Source organism: Microcaecilia unicolor, chromosome 10, assembly GCF_901765095.1.
Source record: "Microcaecilia unicolor chromosome 10, aMicUni1.1, whole genome shotgun sequence".
Lineage (NCBI taxonomy): Eukaryota > Metazoa > Chordata > Amphibia > Gymnophiona > Siphonopidae > Microcaecilia > Microcaecilia unicolor.
The window spans coordinates 146,691,927-146,710,697 of record NC_044040.1 but is presented as its reverse complement, the minus strand read 5'-3'; the positions used below and the strand labels follow the sequence as shown (position 1 = coordinate 146,710,697).

The 18,771-nt window shown below is 45.8% G+C and overlaps 1 protein-coding gene across 2 annotated transcripts in view; it reads right to left on the bottom strand.

Moving 5' to 3' along the window:
- The window catches only part of MYO7B (myosin VIIB), a 390,666-nt gene that overhangs the window by 360,473 nt on the left and 11,422 nt on the right, over positions 1-18,771 (bottom strand). Inside the window, exon 1 of one of the 2 annotated variants that reach the window (XM_030215809.1) lies at positions 11,676-11,823. The exons of the other annotated variant lie outside the window; for it this stretch is intronic. The gene's annotated coding sequence lies outside the window, so the exon portion shown is untranslated. Of the gene's footprint in view, positions 1-11,675; positions 11,824-18,771 lie in introns of those variants that run through there. 2 annotated transcript variants of the gene reach the window in all.

The window sequence follows — 18,771 nt, the reverse complement described above, 5'->3', positions numbered from 1 at the left end:
ACATAGATGGCAATTCTATAAAAATTAGGTTGCATTTGTGTATGCAAAGTCAACATCAGGCCACCCAAAAGCCTCATTCTTCCTCTTACTGGTTACCTCTCTGCCCTCACCTAACCCTCTCCAACCCTTTAAACACTCATCCTCCTTCCCCCTCCTTAGCCCCTATCCCTAGGGTTACCATATTTTGTCCCCCAAAAAGGAGGACACATGCCCCACCCCCACCACACACCCCGCCTGGCCCCTTTCACGTCCTCGCTCCACCCCCTGTCACATTTTCCCCTCCCCCCTGTCACACACCCTGTCACCCCCCCTCCCCGTACCTTACTACTACTGCCCTGGTGGTCTAGTGATCTCTTCAGGGCAGGAAAGAGCCCCCTCTTTCCTGCCTGGAGCGCTGCCCTGCATGCATCCTTCCTGTTGGTGATCTTGGCGCCGATTCAAAATGGCCACCGAGAGTTGAAGTCTCGCAAGGTCACTTCAATTCTCGGCGGTCATTTTGAATCGGCACCGAGATCACCAACAGGAAGGATGCATGCAGGGCAGCGCAGAGGGGGCTCTTTCCTGCCCTGAAGGCGGAAGAGGTCACTAGACCACCAGAGCAGTAGTAACTAAGGGGAGGGGAGGCTAGCAATCTGCCCGTTTGTCCTGATTTCTGGACAAACGGGCAGGCTGGCGGGCAGGCCATCCTATAGAACGGCCCGCCCACCAGCCTGCCCATTTGTCCAGAAATCCAGACAAACAGGCAGATTGGCAAAACCCGCCCGGTTGCCCGGACATGTCCTCAAAAAAAGGACAGGTCCGGGTAAATCCGTACATATGGTAACCCTACCTATCCTCCCTTCTCTCTGTACAACAGGTGTGTACTTGTGTGCTTTTAGGTGTGTCCATTTGTTTAACCCTGTATATAGATAGATAGATAGATAGATAGATAGATAGATAGATAGATAGATAGATAGATAGATAGATAGATAGATAGATACAGTGCAAACCGCCTAAGTGCAAAGGTCTGGGACCAAAGAAATGCATGCAGTTAATCAGAGCGTGCACTTAACCGTTGTGACCCAAAGAAGCTTGACATCTGATAAACATATGTACAGTACTGTTTATTATTATATGTACAGTATACAGTCTCAGTTAACTGACATTAGGCTTACTTGAAGTAATCAGTTATAGTCCTCTGTACACTCTTGGGTCTCTGAGTTCCATAGACTACGTCTACCAGAGGGTAAAAACTGTCATAGCACTGACATCCAGTGGCCTCCAGATAGGCCCGCACAGTGTTGAGACTCTCCAGCGCTCTTGCAAAAGTGACAGGAGGAGAATGTTGAATTTCATCAGCATGTGCCTCGCAGCTCATTTCTTCATCTGTTCCATCATCAGCTGTTGTTGCCTGCATGTAGGCACATATCTCAACATCAGTGCTGTCTTCAGCTGTTTGTAGATCGTAATCAACAGCTACGTAGCGATGGAACTCCTCTTCAGTAACACCGGCTGGGATGTCAATAACCTCTTCATCTGACGCGTTTGCAACAGCTGCATCTGTTTCATCCCTCTCTACATCCTTAACAAAGCTTGCCCGCATGTAGCAGTTCACAATGGTTGCCTGTGTAACATGATTCCAGGCTTCTTTCTGCATATGTAAGGAATCCAAAAGTGACAGATTACGAGCCAGTTCAACAGCATGTTTATCCTTGCCAGTCTGGTCATCCATAACACTCATCAGACGATGTAGCACAATAGCCCAATAATGTTGTTTGAAATTAGCTATTATGCCCTGATTCATAGGTTGGATCAGAGAGGTAGTGTTTGGTGGCAGGAAGACCACCTTGATGTTAGACAGCCTGACATAATCCCTGTGTGCAGCACAATTATCACAAAGCAGCAAAATCTGATGCTTTTGTGCCCACATTCTAGTGTCTAACTTCTTTAGCCACTGCTTCCAAATTCTCCCAGTCATCCATGAATTTGCATTAGCCTCGTATGACACAGGAAGTTGCTTAACTTTCTTGAAGCAATGGGGCTGTTTGCTCTTTCCAATGACGAGGGGTTCCAACTTCCAGGGCCGCCAAGAGACTGGGCCGGGCCCGGGACAAGGCCGCCCCCGGGCCTCTGGGCCCCCGGCCCCATCCCCACTGCCCCCCAGGTTGTCGTCGCCCCCTCTGAGGGGGGCCCGGTGCCACAATCCCACCCGCCTCCGCCACTGGGCCGGGCCCCTTCCACCCAAACCCTCGCCAGCAGAAGTGCTGTCTTCTGTTCTGACTCCGGCGTGCGTGGCCCACCCAGACGCGCTCCTCTCAGCTTATCTTCGCTGTACTCAGTAGTGCTTCTATGCGTCTGACGTCCTGCAGAGTACAGCGAAGATCAGCTGAGAGGAGCGCGTCTGTGTGGGCCGCGCACCCTGGAGTCAGAACAGAAGACAGCACTTCTGCTGGCGGGGGTTCGGGTGGAAGGGGCCCGGTGGCGGATGGGACTGCGGTGCCAGGCCCTCTTGGAGGCCCGGGCCCCGGGAATTTTGTCCCCCCTGTCCCCACCTCTCGGCGGCCCTGCCAACTTCTCACTCCCATCCATAGTGCAGCAAAGGAGGATTGTCAGTCGGTCCTTCAATGTTTTACCTCCAGTAGTTTCGGCATGTTTGAATGCAAGTGTTCCATCAGGAATCGCTCGCCAGAAGAGACCATTGTCATCAGCATTGAAAACGTCACGAGGTGCAAACTCGTTCAGGATGGTAGGAAGAACTGAAACAACCCAATTTTCAGCACCAAAGTCATCAGTGTCTTGTTTCTCACAATGCTGTTTCTTGAATTTTATGCTGTTCCTCTACTTCCATCTTTCCAACCATCCAACAGTGGCTTTGAATTCAGTTAGTCCAAGACTTTCAGCTAGCTGGTTAGCTTTCTCTATAAGCAGTGGACCACTGACAGGAAACTGTCTGCTCCTGACTTCAGAAAACCACCAAAGAAGAGCATCTTCTACCTCCTCAGCTTTTCCCGCCCGTTTTCGTTTCCGTTGTGGATTTGTATTGCTTTGCCAGTCTTCCAGAAGCTGGTCTTTCTGCTTCAAGACACGTGAAATTTGACTGGGATTGACACCATATCCTTTAGCAATAGATGCTTGACTTTGTTTGTTTTCTAATTTTTTAAGAACTTCTATTCGTTCAGCCAGTGTTAAAGTCTTACAGTTCCGTCGCGACGACGACCCCGGTGTACGCTCTAACAACAATCTTTTGCTTATTCTGCCTGTGGCAGTTAAAGAGACAGTAAATTTGAAATCTTGTTGGTTGTCAGGCGCCAATCGGCTTCCATATTCCATGTGCGCGCTTAAGCGGAGTCTTTCCTGCAGAGGAGCGGTCTTGAACCATGCATATAAGCAAATCTTATCAGTGCTGCGCTAAACCAAAGTTTGTCCCCATAGAAACTGATGGTGCCAAAAACGGGACCGAAGTATGGCATGCAGTTAATAAGAGCATGCGCTTATCCGACATGCACTTAAATGGAGTGCACTGTATATATATATATATATAAAAACTCACCCTCAACGTTCTATTGTCTGACGTCACTGAAGCCAAGGTTCGTAAGTTCGAAGCTCTGAAGCCACGAAAATCACAGTCTCGGGGCCCCGCCCTCGCGTCAAACGTTATGACGTTGAGGGCAGAGCAATTCACTCACATCGACGGTGGCCAGGGCGGTGCAATGGCGTCACTGACGACGAAGGTGCTTTGGGTGGGGGGGCCAGAGTCACACATCGACGGCGGCCACGGCGGCGCAATGGCGTCACTAACAACGAAGGTGCGTTGGGTGGGGGGGCCAGAGGAAAGCCTTGCTAGCGCCCGTTTCATTGGCTCCAGAAACGGGCCTTTTTTTACTAGTATATATGCACGCGTGTGTGTGTATCAACAGTAGTCGGAAGTCACTAGGTATTATTGATAGTGATACCAGGTGCTACTGGTGGTCGGTATAAACATGAGTAGAAGCAGGGTACTACTCCTGTGGACCCTTGCTCACAGGGCAGAAAGGAAACAGAGAAGAAGGAAGATCCCTAAGCAGATGGTCTACGGACCCAAAATGCAGTTCATTGACATGACAGAGAGGCAGTGTATGCACAGCTTCAGATTTGATAAGGAGACTACAATGTACCCATGCAAACAACTAGGGGAGGACCTGGAGCCCAATTCAAGAAGAAGAAAAGCCTGCCAGTGCACCAGGAGGTCACTATAGCCCTAGCACTTTTCGCCACTGCAGTGGCGTACCTAGGGTAGTTGACACCCGGGGCCGGTCATTTTTTAACACCCCCTCCCCAAATCCAGTACTAGGCATGCCGAGAATACAAAACACTCAGGACCTATAGAGCAATTCTACCATACCATAAGCAGTCATTTCTACGAGTCACACAAAGAAAAGGAAAGCATCTTAAACACTACAGTGAGCACTAGAACATCAATTCACCTATTGTAAAACGAAACCAGACAAAATAGTACAGATCGTAGATCCTGCACAGTCAATGCCAACTGAAAGCCATGTCTTTTTCACAAACACAGATACACCCTAATCCACTATAGAATAAGTAATCATAAACTTTCTATTTAGACAAAAATTAAACTGAACCCCCAATGCCAGACTCTGCATACAGTGCAACACCACAGAAACAGAAACTGTCCCCTAGTACTGTGCAAAATATAAAGACAGCAGATGTAAATTAAAAAAAACTAACAAGTACCAATCACCACTTTACAAATTAACAAATAGAAATAAAACAAATATAGAAAGTAAAATAATACCATTTTATTGGACTAATACATTTAGCTTTCAGAGGCCAAAACCTCCGTCCTCGGGTCAGTACAGTATAGTGCTGTTACAGTATCCTATCCTGACCTGAGGAAGGGGGTTTTGTTCTCCAAAAGTTAGTCAAAATGTATTAAAATTAGTCCAATAAAAAGATTACCTTATTTACATGTTCTATTATAAACATTTAACACATCTACAATACTTTATCCTAAAGCAAAAAAAATAAAAAAATATATTTTATTTACAGTTTGTTGTCTCTGGTTTCTGCTTTCCTCATCTTCTTTTCACCGTCTTCCTTCCATCCAGCATCTGTCTTCACTCTCTCTCTCTCTCTCTCTCTCTCTGCCATCCAGTGTCTGCCCTCTCTGCCGTCCCTTCCATCCACTGCCTGCCCTTTCTCTCTGCCCCTTCAATCCACCATTTGCCCTCCCTCTCCCATCCATCCAGGGTCTGCCCTCCCTCTCACTCCCCCTTCCATCTAGGATCTGTCCCCTTCTCCCCTCTGAACACCCCCACCCCAGTCCCTTCTCCCCTCCCCTTCTCCTGTCTGAGACCCCCACCCCAGTCCCCGTCTCCCCTCCCCTGTCTGAGACCCCCACCCCAGTCCCCTTCTCTCCTCTGAACACCCCCACCCCAGTCCCCTTCTCCCTTCCCCTGTCTGAGATCCCCACCCCAGTCCCCTTCTCCCCTCCCCTTTTCCCCTCTGAACACCCCCACCCCAGTCCCCTTCTCCCCTCTGAGATCCCCACCCCAGTCCCCTTCTCCCCTCCCCTGTCTGAGATCCCCACCCCAGTCCCCTTCTCCCCTCTGAACACCCCCACCCAGTCCCCTTCTCCCCTCCCCTTTCCCCCTCTGAGACCCCCACCCCAGTCCCCTTCTCCCCACCCCAGTCCCCTTCTTCCCTCCCCTTTTCCCCTCTGAGATCCCCACCCCAGTCCCCTTCTCCCCTCCCCTTTTCCCCTCTGAACACCCCCACCCCAGTCCCCTTCTCCCCTCTGAGATCCCCACCTCAGTCCCCTTCTCCCCTCCCCCTCCCCTGTCTGAGATCCCCACCCCAGTCCCCTTCTCCCCACCCCAGTCCCCTTCTCCCCTCCCCTTTTCCCCTCTGAACACCCCCACCCTAGTCCCCTTCTCCCCTCCCCTGTCTGAGACCCCCCACCCCAGTCCCCTTCTCCCCGCTGAACACCCCCACCCAAGTCCCTTTCGCCCCTCTCCTTCCCCACCTCAGTCCCGTTAAAACTGGCGAAGCAGCGTCGCAGGCAGCGCCTCGTGCCCTGCTTGTAAAAAAAAAATCAAATCTCCTTCCTTCTCCTCGTCTTGACGTCTACTCGGGCCTTCCAATCAAAAGGCCCGAGTCGACGTCAAGACGTCAAGACGAGGAGGAGAAGGAAGGAGATTTGATTTTTTTTTTTTACAAGCAGGGCACGAGGGGCGCTGCCTGCGACGCTGCTTCGCCGGTTTTTTTAATGTGCGGCGCCGCGGGAACGGCTACGGGAGGCGGCGGGAGCGGAGCACCCCCCACCCACTGGCACCCGGGACGGACCGCCCCCCCTTGGTACGCCACTGCGCCACTGGACCTTACAGACACCCCTCAGGACAACAGCAGGCTTCAGCCAGTCAGTCAACTCACACTGCATAGCTCAGTTTCTACAAGATATTTTGCAAATACCAGCTTAATTTAGCGTATATTTGCAAGTGGAAGGTACACAGGGTCGTAGCATGGGCGAGACATAGCAGAGCTCTGACTTATGCAGGTAACTAAGGGGCTCTTTTACTAAGCTGCGGTAATAAGTGGCCTGCGCTAGTGTGGGTGCATGAAATTGGTGTGCGCTGGGCCATGTTTTACCATGGCGGGTAAAAAGGCCTTTTTAAAATGGGGCAGTAAATGGCTTTGTGCTAATATTAAAAATAGTGTGTTGCTATTTACTGACTGAGCCCTTACCGCCACCTATTTATGCGCTACTCATGTGGTAATCAGGCAGCACGCAGCAATCTGCCCATGCTGCTGATTACAACCAGGAACGCCCCTGCGGTAGAAACAGCACATGCCAACTTCAGAATTACCACTGGGCGACCATGCTACCTCGGTAGTAGTATCAATTTGGCACAAGCTACCCCCGTAATAGCTCTACTGCAGCTTAGTAAAAGGAGCCCTTAGAGAATACTGTAAGTTACGTGCTTCCCTGCTTCATGTAGGCACCCATACTTACACAAGCTCTATTAGTGACAGAAATGTGGGTGCCTAGATGTTAGACATGCTGCTACTGGGTTATACTAGTATTCTATGTTGAAATATATTTATTGATATCAAAAGGAACAACACATAATGGATACAAAACCAAAAAAAACAATTAAAATGTTTAACAACTTCAATAATATCTCCATAGTCCAAAAGCTTCACACACAGTGGTGAAGAATTAAGAGAGTTGTCCTAGAACAACAATCTCAGATATACTGTGCCCCTCCACTCTCCTTCCAACCTACTAAGTACTCGAGCTGGCAGAACAAAAACATAAAATCTTTCCCAACTATTGGATGTTCAAAATTACATTATGTGCAACTCTTGTGACTGGGGTCCAAAAGAGGTTCCATACACTATGGAATGCATACCCTTTGGCAGTGGTCAAATCTTGCATGGTAAGTCTCCCCATAGTTAACTAAGTTATCATTTGAGAGAGCCATTGTGGCATGCTTGGTGGATCTTGTGTAACCAGTTAAGCAATATGGTTTTCTTTGCCATTAATAAAACCCTTGGAACCCTTCAGAACACAAAAGAAGATATGAAACTGATCAAATAATATGTCTGGTAAGACCTTAACAGTAACAGTGTGTGAGATAAAAGTAAGCATGAAATATAGCGTGGAACGTTGCTACCATTTGGGTTTCTGCCAGGCACTTATGATCTGGATTGGTCACTGTTAGAAGGATACTGGGCTAGATGGACCATTAGTCTGACCCAGTATGGCTATAATTATGTTCTTAATTGTTGGCAGAATGCTAATACATATGGACTGTGAAAAATTGCAGGAAGACGTTATTCAAAAATACCATCTTGGAGGCCCAGTCCAGATGCATTCCACGTATTTGCAAAGGTGGAAAGAAGAAAAAACGTCACCCAGCGTGGTTAAAAGGTGAAGTAAAAGAGGCCATTACAGTCAAAATATTGTCCTTCAAAGAATGGAAAAAGGACCCAAATGAAGAAAATAAGAATCAACATAAGCACTAGCAAATCAGATGTAAAGCATTAATAAAGAAGGCTAAAAAAGAATATGAAGAGAAACTTGCCGCACAGACTACAACTCACAGCATGAAATTGCTGATCTGCTGTTAGTAATATGTAACCTGTCATTAAAATCGTCCATAGTACCTGAAGATTGGAGGGTGGCCAATGTGACGCCGATTTTTAAAAAGGGTTCTAGGGGTGATCTGGAAAATTATAGACCGGTAAGCCCAATGTTGGTGCCGGGCAAAATACTGGAAACTATTATAAAGAATAAAATTATAGAACACGTAGACAAACATGGTTTAATGGGACAGAGTAAGCGTGGGTTTAGCCGAGGGAAGCCTTGCCTCACCAACTTGCTTCATTTCTTTGAAGGCATGAATAGACATGTGAATAAAGGTGAGCCGGTTGATGTAGATTTTCAGAAAGCTTTTGATAAAGTTCCTTATGAGAGACTCCTGAGAAAAATAAAGAGTCATGGGGTAGGAGGCAAGGTTCTGGTGTGGATTAGGAATTGGTTAGATGGAAAACAGAGGGTAGGGTTAAATGGTCATTTCTCTCAATGGAGGAGAGTGAACAGTGGAGTGCCACAGGGATCTGTACTGGGACCGGTACTATTTAACATATTTATAAATGATATGGAAATTGGAACGACGAGTGAGATGATCAAATTTGCAGATGATTGAAAACTATTCAAGGTTGTTAAAACACGAGTGGACCGTGAAACATTGCAGGAAGACCTTAGGAAATTGGAAGGCTGAGCATCCAAATGGCAGATGAAATTTAATGTGGACAAATGCAAGGTAATGCACATGGGAAAGAATAATCCGAATCATAGTTACCTGATGCTAGGGTCCACCTTGGGAGTCAGCGCTCAAGAAAAAGATCTGGGTGTCGTTGTAGATAATACACTGAAATATTTTGCTCACTGTGCGGTGGCAGGCAAAAAAGCAAACAGGATGCTAGGAATTATTAGGAAAGGGGTGGTGAATAAGACCGAAAATACTATAATGCCCTTGTATCGCTCCATGGTGCGTCCGCACCTTGAGTATTGTGTTCAGTTTTGGTTACCGTATCTCAAAAAAGATATAGCGGAATTAGAAAAGGTTGAAAGAACAGCGACCAAAATGATAACGGGGATGGAACTCCTCTTGTATGAGGACAGGCTAAAGAGGTTAGGGGAGATATTATTGAGGTCTACAAAATTCTGAGTGATGTAGAATAAGAAGAAGTAAATCTATTTTTTACTCGTTCCAAAAGTACAAAGACTAGGGGACACTCAAAGAAGTTACATGGAAATAATTTTAAAACAAATAGGAGGAAATATTTTTTCACTCAACGAATATTTAAGCTCTGGAACTCTTTGCCAGAGGATGTGGTAACAGTGGTTAGCATATCTGGGTTTAAAAAAGATTTGGACAAATTCCTCGAGGAAAACTCCATAGTCTGCTATTGAGACAGACATGGAAAGCAACTGCTTGCCCTGGGATTTGTAGTATGGAGTGTTGGCACAAGAACTCACAAGTCTGACACTCTCTGCCCTCACCCCAGTGGCGTAGCCAGAAGACAATTTTTGGGTGGGCCAGCAGGTTGGATGGGTGGGCACTACAACCCCCCCCCCCCCCCCCACACACACACGCGCTTCTATCCAGCACATTTAAAGTTATCGACGCTGCCTCCACTCACCTTCTCCCACCGTGGCGCTGCCTCCTCTCCTGCACTTCATGGTCTCTGTCTCCCACCCCCACGGCAGCGCTCTATCGGCGCTGCCTGCCTGACTGCTGACAGACGCGGCGCGACGACATCCTGCTCCGGGACCTTCCCTCTGCCGCGTGCAATCCGCCCTGCGTAAACAGGAAGTTGAATCAACGCGGCAGAGGGAAGGCCCCGGAGCAGGAGGACGTCACGCCGCATCTGTCAGCTGTCAGGCAGGCAGCGCTGATAGCAAATTGAAAGCGCTGCCGCGAGGGTGGGAGACAGAGACCGTGAAGTGCAGGAGAGGAGGCAGCGCTACGGCGGGGGTGGGAGAAGGTGAGGATGGGCCTGAGACAAAACTGGGTGGGCCTGGGCCCATCCAGGCCCACCCGTAGCTACGCCCCTGCCTCACCCCATCACTTCACACTGTCTTCCCTTCCAACTCCCCATCCTCTCTTTGCCTCTCCGTCACACACTTTCTACTACACTCTCTCTTGTCCCTACCCCCCATACCCCACCCTCTCTCTCTGCCCTTCCCAGCCTCCAACTAATGAATAATAAAGCCCTTTGTCTTTTCCCTTTCTATGGTATTCTCTTCCTCTAATGCCCAGCAATGCTAGTCTATTTCTCTCCCACAACTCCCAACAGCTAATTTTCAGGTTTCAGCCTTACCTCCTGCAGCCTGCCACATGTACAATGGCAACAGTTGTTGGGGGGGGGGGGGGGGGGGGAGGGAGGCTCCCAAAACCTAAATAGGCTGTGAGTATGGCTCTGGAGCACAAGGCAGTACAGCAACAGAGGCTCAGCAGCAGGTGTATAACTGACTGGTTGCTGGTGAGTGGGCCAGCAGCACTTCCTTTTCTAGCCTGGGAAGAGAAAAGGGGCTGCCTGGTGGTTGTTAGCAGCATGGATTGAGAGTAAACACAAAACTAGCCCAAGTCATACACACAACATTTTTTGTCGCCTAAGGGGACAACAGAGTAGCCCAATCTGGCAACACTGCGAAGAAGCAGAGCTTAACTACTAGGTCCTACAATACAGTTTTACCCCCTTCTTTTCAGAGATCAGAGCAGCAGGGGTGTTCTCCTTCATCCCCTCCCTTTCAGCCAGCCTACAAGGAAAAGGAGAAGGACAGAGAACAGTCCCTCTACTCCCGCCTCTCTTCTTGTTTTTACAAATTAAACCCTGGGTGGAAGAATTAATAAAGAAATGCCTGTAAATAGGAAAAATAGGAACTGGTTTCTCACCAGGCAGATAGGTTTAGAAATGGATCTTGTTTACTGTTGGCCATGAAATTTTAGCACTTAATGTGTATCCATATCTCATTTTCATATCTGATAAGTATGAGAGAAGATTAAATATAAATTACTCTTTACGTCGACCTTCTCCTACGCTAGCACGAAATCTTGGAATGTCCTGAAAGCTGAAAGAGACTGATGACCACCAGCTCTTCAAGAAAAGACATTTTTATTCCAGAAAGCTTACCCCACAGCCAATGCCAAGTCCTAACCTTCCTCACATCGACTGTACCCGCCTGACCACCGTTTGTACCTACCTCGACATATACCCTTGTACCAACCTCATCATGCACCCTAGTCTTATCCTCATGTTCTTATCCCTCCCTTTGATTTCTTGAATCTGTACACTCCCAGTATTGTATCCTTTAGTAATTTTGTAAGCTACATTGACCCCGCTCTTGTGGGATAATGCGGGGTATAAATGTACCAAAATAAATAATAAATAATTAAATTGAATCTATTAGAAAGTGAAGAATGGAAGACATTAGAACCAGTGTGTCAATGTTCTGCAGGTTAAAGATGATAGAGAATAAAGACTGAAAAAAACAACAACTTACTGTAGGCAGTGAAAAGAGGTTAACAAGGAGTGCAACAGCTGTAAGAACATCAGGTCCTGCTTGTAGGAGAATATATCAAGTGCCCTGTGTAGTTACAAGCACTCAGAAGGCCCCTTTTTACCTTTGTGAGAATGGCAGGTCCACGTTTCCGTCCTGGTCAGAAAGTGAGGATGCTGGTCTATGGAAGGCAGCTTTTCTCCTGGGGATTCATATGTTAGCTATAGTGTTAGCTCTAAAAAGGAGGATGAAGCGGAAGAGTCCTGCCATAAACAGAGTATGTGTTCTGTTTATGGCAGGACTTTGCTCTCTGTTCTACAGATACTCTTTCTCCACGTCTGCCTCATACTGCTCAGCGACCAGTGTGGTTATTCAACAACAATGTGCAAGGCCTCAAAATGCTCCCTGCAAACATCAGTTGAACACTGCTCCCATCTGGAATTATACCAAGTTTTGTTAGTCACTGTTCTTTCATTCTGACTGATGCACAACATTGTTACACATTTGCCACAAACAAGATAATGATATCCTGCTTTGAAGCTCCCCATCCTCATAACAATAATACATTTTTTATAAGAATAAAAATAAATATTTTCTTTATATATTCATATAAGTACCTGATGATATCATAATATTGTCTGCTAGTAATAACCATATGCTGCAATGCTCTGATAGAGAAGGAGAAATTCAGAGTTCTTGAAAGAATGTGGAGATTAAATTTGGCTAGGGCACCTTACACCCAAGTGGAGGAGTGGCCTAGTGGTTAGGGTGGTGGACTTTGGTCCTGAGGAACTGAGTTTGATTCCGGCACAGGCAGCTCCTTGTGATTCTGGGCAAGTCACTTAACCCTCCATTGCCTGCCACATTGAGCCTGCCATGAGTGGGAAAGCGCGGGGTACAAATGTAACAAAAATAAAAAAATAAGTGCTAATTTTCTCTATATCTATAACTAAGCACCTCTTGTACACATGAAAGTGCCCTTTATAAGCCTTATTATTTTCATTGCTCTACTTTTTAATTATTTTTGTGCAGATGGGGAGAGTACAATAAATGAGCACTTTTATACAAATCCTTGTCATCCAAGTTATTTTCCCAGTGTGTGTTGCATGTACCCGTCCAGAGACCTGTGCAAATAATATTCATCAGCCCACCTACAGAGACTCTTTACATTTGTTCTAGTGCATGAGAAGAGAATGGTGAAGGATATTTGATTACTACAGCTTCAGACACTAAAACTAATGTGTGCACCTGCCCCAGGGGTCACCCTCAGCCTCAATATATCAAGGTCTGGCTACTTAAAAGTGAAGCTGGAGCATATTATAGAGGATCACTGGCATAGAAATGCAGTGGTAAGAAAATGCCTGCCTGATAGAAGATTAAAAGCCTTTTTTTCATTAGGATTCTGAAAGAAGAAATGGTTTTGCAGTGGATGGGGAGAATTGTATCAGAAGCAGTGAACATTTTTTTGGCAAATTTCCAGGCCTACGAAAGTTGTTGGATTGAGAGCAAGCTGCTGCCCCCAAAACACACTGCACCAAAACAGAATAAATACAGCAGTACACATCCCTCTCCCCAGGAGTAGCCTAGCGGTTATTGCAGTGGACTTTGATCCTGGGGAACTGGGTTCAGTTCCCACTGCAGCTCCTTGTGACTCTGGGCAAGTCATTTAACCCTCCATTGCCGCAAGGACAAATAAGTACCTGTATATACTATTGTCACAAAATGCCTAGCCACCTGCCTGGGATTACCTTACCCCGCAGCCACTTAGAGGTTCTATCCCCAACCCAGCTCAGATTCATCTGCACCTGCCGCTCATGCTCTACACCAGCAACCTCCTTCCACTGACTGGGTTACAACCACCCCTAGGCAAGTCTCCCGCTCTCCAATTATCCCCAGTGATTTCTAGGTTACTGGGGCCACACTCCCAGTGATCCCACAGCTCCCAGAAAGCACTCACACACAATCCACCAGAATTCTTTATCAGTCCAGACAGCAGTCAACAAACAGGTTTACTGTCACACTGGAACAATGAACAAAAAATGTGCAATCAGCAAACAATAACAGGTAACTGAAATATGGATCAAATATAACACTGACTAAACATCTATATACTGTCTAAACAGTACCTGGGAAGGTCAGGACATATAATTCACCGAGCCTCAGCAAAGAGATCCATCTCTCTTTCCTCACCAGCTAAGACTGAACTCCAAACCAGTAAAGTCCAAATGAGATGATCTCCTGGGCCAATCAGAGCCCAGTCAACAAAATTTCAAATATATACTGCTTTTTGCTTCCTGCTTGTGTTAAAGGAAAAGAACATTCAGTTCCCTGTAATAGATTTACAGCAAAGAAACACCACCTGGTGGACAAATAGGAGAAATATACCTCAGAACATAATCAATGCAGGAAAATATCCAATATATTTTAAAACACACTGTTTCTTTACAACTATGTAAAACGCTTTGAATGTAGTCGCAAAAACCACAGAAAGGCAGTATATCAAGTTCCTTTTCACCACAAACAGTATTCTACAACAGCAGGGCTGTGCCAACACAGTAAACGGAGTAAGCACCGCAGGGGGGCGCCGACCTCTGGAGGGCGCCTACAGGCACCTTTTTCCTGAGGTCAGCTCACTTGCAAAATGTTTTACCTGAAGCTGTGATTCTCTTCTCTCCCCTGCCCTCCCCTCTTCAACCGCAGTGCTCAATGAGGCAGGCAGGCTCTGCTGAAGTTGTTTAAAAGAATACAACCAGTGCTATATATGTCTTTGGTGTGGGAAGAACTCCTCATTCAGGGTGAGCTTGAACAACATTCACATTAAAGAGAACAGCCAGGTTTGGAGGGAGGTGTGCAAGTGAGACTGGGGAGAAATAAAAACTAAATAGTGTAATTGTTAAAATCTGTAAGTGGTTCAAAGTTTTCGTTTTTGTTTCTGAGCTTGTACACCGAGAGGAGGGCATGACTGCAATGATGTGTGCATAATTATCAGGTAACCGGATAGCTACAGCTAAAAGCCATTTCATTGGCTGGTGGTTCCAACAGTAGTTTCAAAAGAGGAAGTTTAGCTGACGTGTAGTGTAGAAGAGCTGGTAAGTGAAAATCTGATTGTTTTTTTGGTGTTTGTTTTTATATAAAAGATTCTCCTTGGATAGGAAGAGTCTGTGATATGTGAAAGTATATTTTGCTTTAATGAAATTGCTAAACTTTAGAGTCAGAGACTTATCAATGATCATAAAAAGAAAGTCACCAGACAACAAAGGTAGAGAAAAATCATTTTATTTTCATTTTAGTGTTTGGAATATATCCACTTTGAGAATTTACATCTGCTATCTTATTTTGCAATGTATAGCAATTTGTTTCTAAGAATATTGCTGACAATTCCTGTCAGTGTGGCAAGTGGTGAGCGATCATTTTCACGGTTAAAAATCATAAAAAACCAGTAAAAAAATGCCCGTTTCAAAAGGGAAGGAAATGGGCGCTAGCAAGGCCATCCCCCACCCTCCCTCCCTTGCTGTTCCAGACTCTGCCATTCCTCCATTTTCACACCCCCTTTCCGCGACCCAGTCGACCCCCCCTGCTCGGCGAAAATGGTCCCTCGCCGCCGTCCAGTACCTGTGCTGACGGGGGACCCCAACCCCCGTCAGCAGAAGTCCTGTGCTGGCCTTCGACGCGTTGCTTCTTCAATGATTTTGTGTCCAAGTTGCTCTGCATGCGTCACACTTTATTCAGAGCAACAGAAACAGGACCCGACACTGGCTGTGTTTCAGCAGGGAAACCCGCCTGCCTCAGGGGTCACAATCAAACTCTTTATGGGCAGAAAGTGTACTTGCTTTCCAGGCTACTACATCTGACCAGCGCTATTACTTTTGTTTGCCTTGTGAGTTACAAACAATTGTGCACCAGCAAGTACATGTCTCTTTTTGACTATAAAGAGTTTGATTGTGACCCCTGAGGCAGGTGGGTTTCCCCGCCGAAACAAAGCCAGTGTCGGGTACTGTTTCTGGTGCTCTAAATAAAGTGTGATTAAGCAATATCTCCTGTGGTGGTCCGTCCTTTAAGTTTGCCTCTATTCCTATCAGTGTGAACTCTGCATAACTGCAACACATGGTCAGACCTAAGGTCCATCAAGCCCAGTATCCTGTTTAAAAAAGTGACTAGTTAATATATCAATATATTATTTATGTACTGCTGTATCCACAGAAAGGGTTCACCATGGTTTACAGTAAATCAATAGGCAATTTTACAGAGTTACAGCAGTCCAGATCCCAAGTACCTGGCAGGATCCTAAAAAGCAGATGGATAAGCAGTGGCTTTCCCCAAGTCTGGCCAGTTAGTGTTTATGGTCTTTCACTCTAGAAAACGTTTTTTAAACCCAGCTTGTGATGGTGTTATTAATGAAGGGGATGTTTAGTCACTGAGAACTGGAGTGGAGAACAAGCATTGCACTGACAACTTCAGTAGACTTTAGCTCAATTCTATTTGTTGGGCCTTCAGCTCAATTATACTCAGTTTCTAGGCTAGCTCCTGGCTATGACTCCATAATCTTTCATTCACAATTTCCCAGAGATTTTCCCCATTTTAGAAACACCAGCTCAAACTTCATACATTTGGTTCACAGTGACCACCCCAGTCCAATGATTGATTTATTCTGGTTACCATAAAACTGTATATTAAATTTACAGTATTTTTTAAATGCTTAATTTTCTAGCAGAAGCTGAATTTTGATTTGTGGAACAGAATAACTCTTAAGTGATATGAATTGTTAATGTTTACCTCAGCATTTTATGCATGTTGATTAAACAGCTGCAAGGGCAGGAAATAAGGGAAGAAACTGAAAGGTATGGTTAATATTAACTAACCATAAGGGAAGATGACATCTTGCTAGCTCAAATGTCAAAACATGCTAAGGTGGGAAGGAATCAGTTACCAGACCTCAAGTCTTGTGCCTTTGGTTTAACACCAGACACTTTTAAAATGGTCTACATTAGTATAAAGTCAATAAGTACATTTTTGCCCACAGACTTTGCATCAATTATGCAACAACAACAACAACAAAAGAAGTATCAGGGCAATATTTAAACTCTATGGTCAGTGTTTAAACTTATGCTTGGATATTCGGCACTGGCTAATGGAGCTGAAAGCTGCTAGTATCTAGATTAGTGCTTCTTAACCCAGTCCTTGGGGCACACCCAGCCAGTCGAGTTTTCAGGATATCCCAATGAATATCCATGAGAGAGATTTGTATATCAAGTAGGCAGTATATGAAAACCTCTCTCTTGCATATTCATTGTGAATATCCTGCAAACCCGGCTGGCTGGGTGTAGGACTGAGTTGAAAACCACTGATCTGGATCAGGGGTAGGCAATTTTGGCCCTCAAAAGCCCCAGACCAGTGGTGTAGCTAGGTGGGGCACCAGGGGAGCGGCTGCTCTCCCAAACAGAGTTCTGCCAGCACCTATTTTTTTTTCATCCTGTTGCACTGAAAATGTCCGCTCTTGCTCTGCCTGCGCCGTCAACCTGGCTCTGCTTCTACCCCAGACAGGTCAGGTTTTCAGGATAGCCACAATAAAGATGCATGAGATAGATTTGCATACCCTCTTCTGCTTTCCTCAAATCTATCTCTTGCATAATTCATGGTAGATATCTTGAAAAACCTACTTGGGGCTCTCGAGAACCCTTATTACCTACCCCTGATCTAGATAATGGTGATATTCAGAGTAATTAAGTGGCTTGCCTAAGACCAGAAGGGGCTGTGGTGGGATTTGAACTTGGGCCCTCTGATTTCTAGTCTGCTGCTCTAACCATTAGGCTGCTCCCCTGCCCTGCCCTGGACATTAATGCGGCTTTATTATGACAGGTTTCCTACAGTATGTAAGTCTGGAATGTGTTTGTTGTTTTGCAGTTTGGTTACTGGAACTCTGCTTCTGTTATGTAAAGTTTGTGACAAAATCATAGAATGTTTGTACATGTGACAGTTTTTTCTTCTGAGATGGCAACCCTAGTGTTGACAGCTTGTTGTAGAGGGGTAGGTGAAGGGTGCAACAGTAGGTGTGGCAAGGGAATTGGGGTGAGGCATGATGGTAGGACAAGGGAAGGGTAGAGGTGTGGCATGGAGCAGGGCAGGTATTTCTTTGTTAAAAATTTGGCTACTCCAGCCTCAGTGGGCAATATAGAGAATGCCTAAAGGGCATCTCCAAGCCCAGACGGGACACCAGACAGGAGTAGAACATAGGCAAAGGGGGAAAGCTATGTGTTAAATGTTTTGGAATGGGCAGTAATGCTTGTTATGAAGAGTAAAACCTGGCCTGGATTAGATTGTAGAACTGGGCAGGTCAGTACCCTCTGGAAAAAGTTTGGTAAAAGAATGAGGAGCTGCAAGAGAATTTGAAGAGGGTGTTATCCCTGTGAACTATTAGAGTAGTTGGGGAAACTGGTGAATTGCAAGTATGTCTGATTAAGCTTGTATCATTTATTTACAGTAAGCTGAAGAAAACCATATTTTGATATTTAAACTTGGAAGTGATTAAATTTAAACCTTTTTGGTACATGCTAATTCTGTGTCCTTCATAACTAGAAAGTCCTGAACCAAGGGAGGGCATTCTCTGGTGCTAGGGTAGTCTGGATTTCCACAACCAGTGGGTGGCGTTGGTGCAGACTGCTGAATTCAAGCAAGCATATGAGCGCCCCCTTGTGATAGGATATAGTCTGTTTGTTTATTTTATGTTATATTTAAGAAACCTATTTCTGATGTTATATTGAGAGGTATGGTAGCCGTGCATATAATGTGTACAGCGCTGCGTACATCTAGTAGCACTATAGAAATGATTAGTAGTAGTAGTGTTAGTCCACTCTTAAGGTTATCAATAGAAATCAAACAAAATAAAACAAGGAAAAGAAAATAAGATGATACCTTTTTTATTGCACATAACTTAATACATTTCTTGATTAGCTTTCGAAGGTTGCCCTTCTTCGTCAGATCGGAAATAAGCAAATGTGGTAGCAGATAGTATATATAAGTGAAACATCCAAGCATTACTTTGACAGTCTGGGGGGGGGGGGGGGGGTGGGTAGGAGGTATGCATGGGGACGTCCCTCCCCCACAGCTGCAAGGAGCAAGTTATTATTATTAGCATTTGTATAGCGCTACCAGACGCACGCAGCGCTGAACACCTGAGACAGACAGTCCCTGCTCAAAAGAGCTTACAATCTAAATTCTCTGCT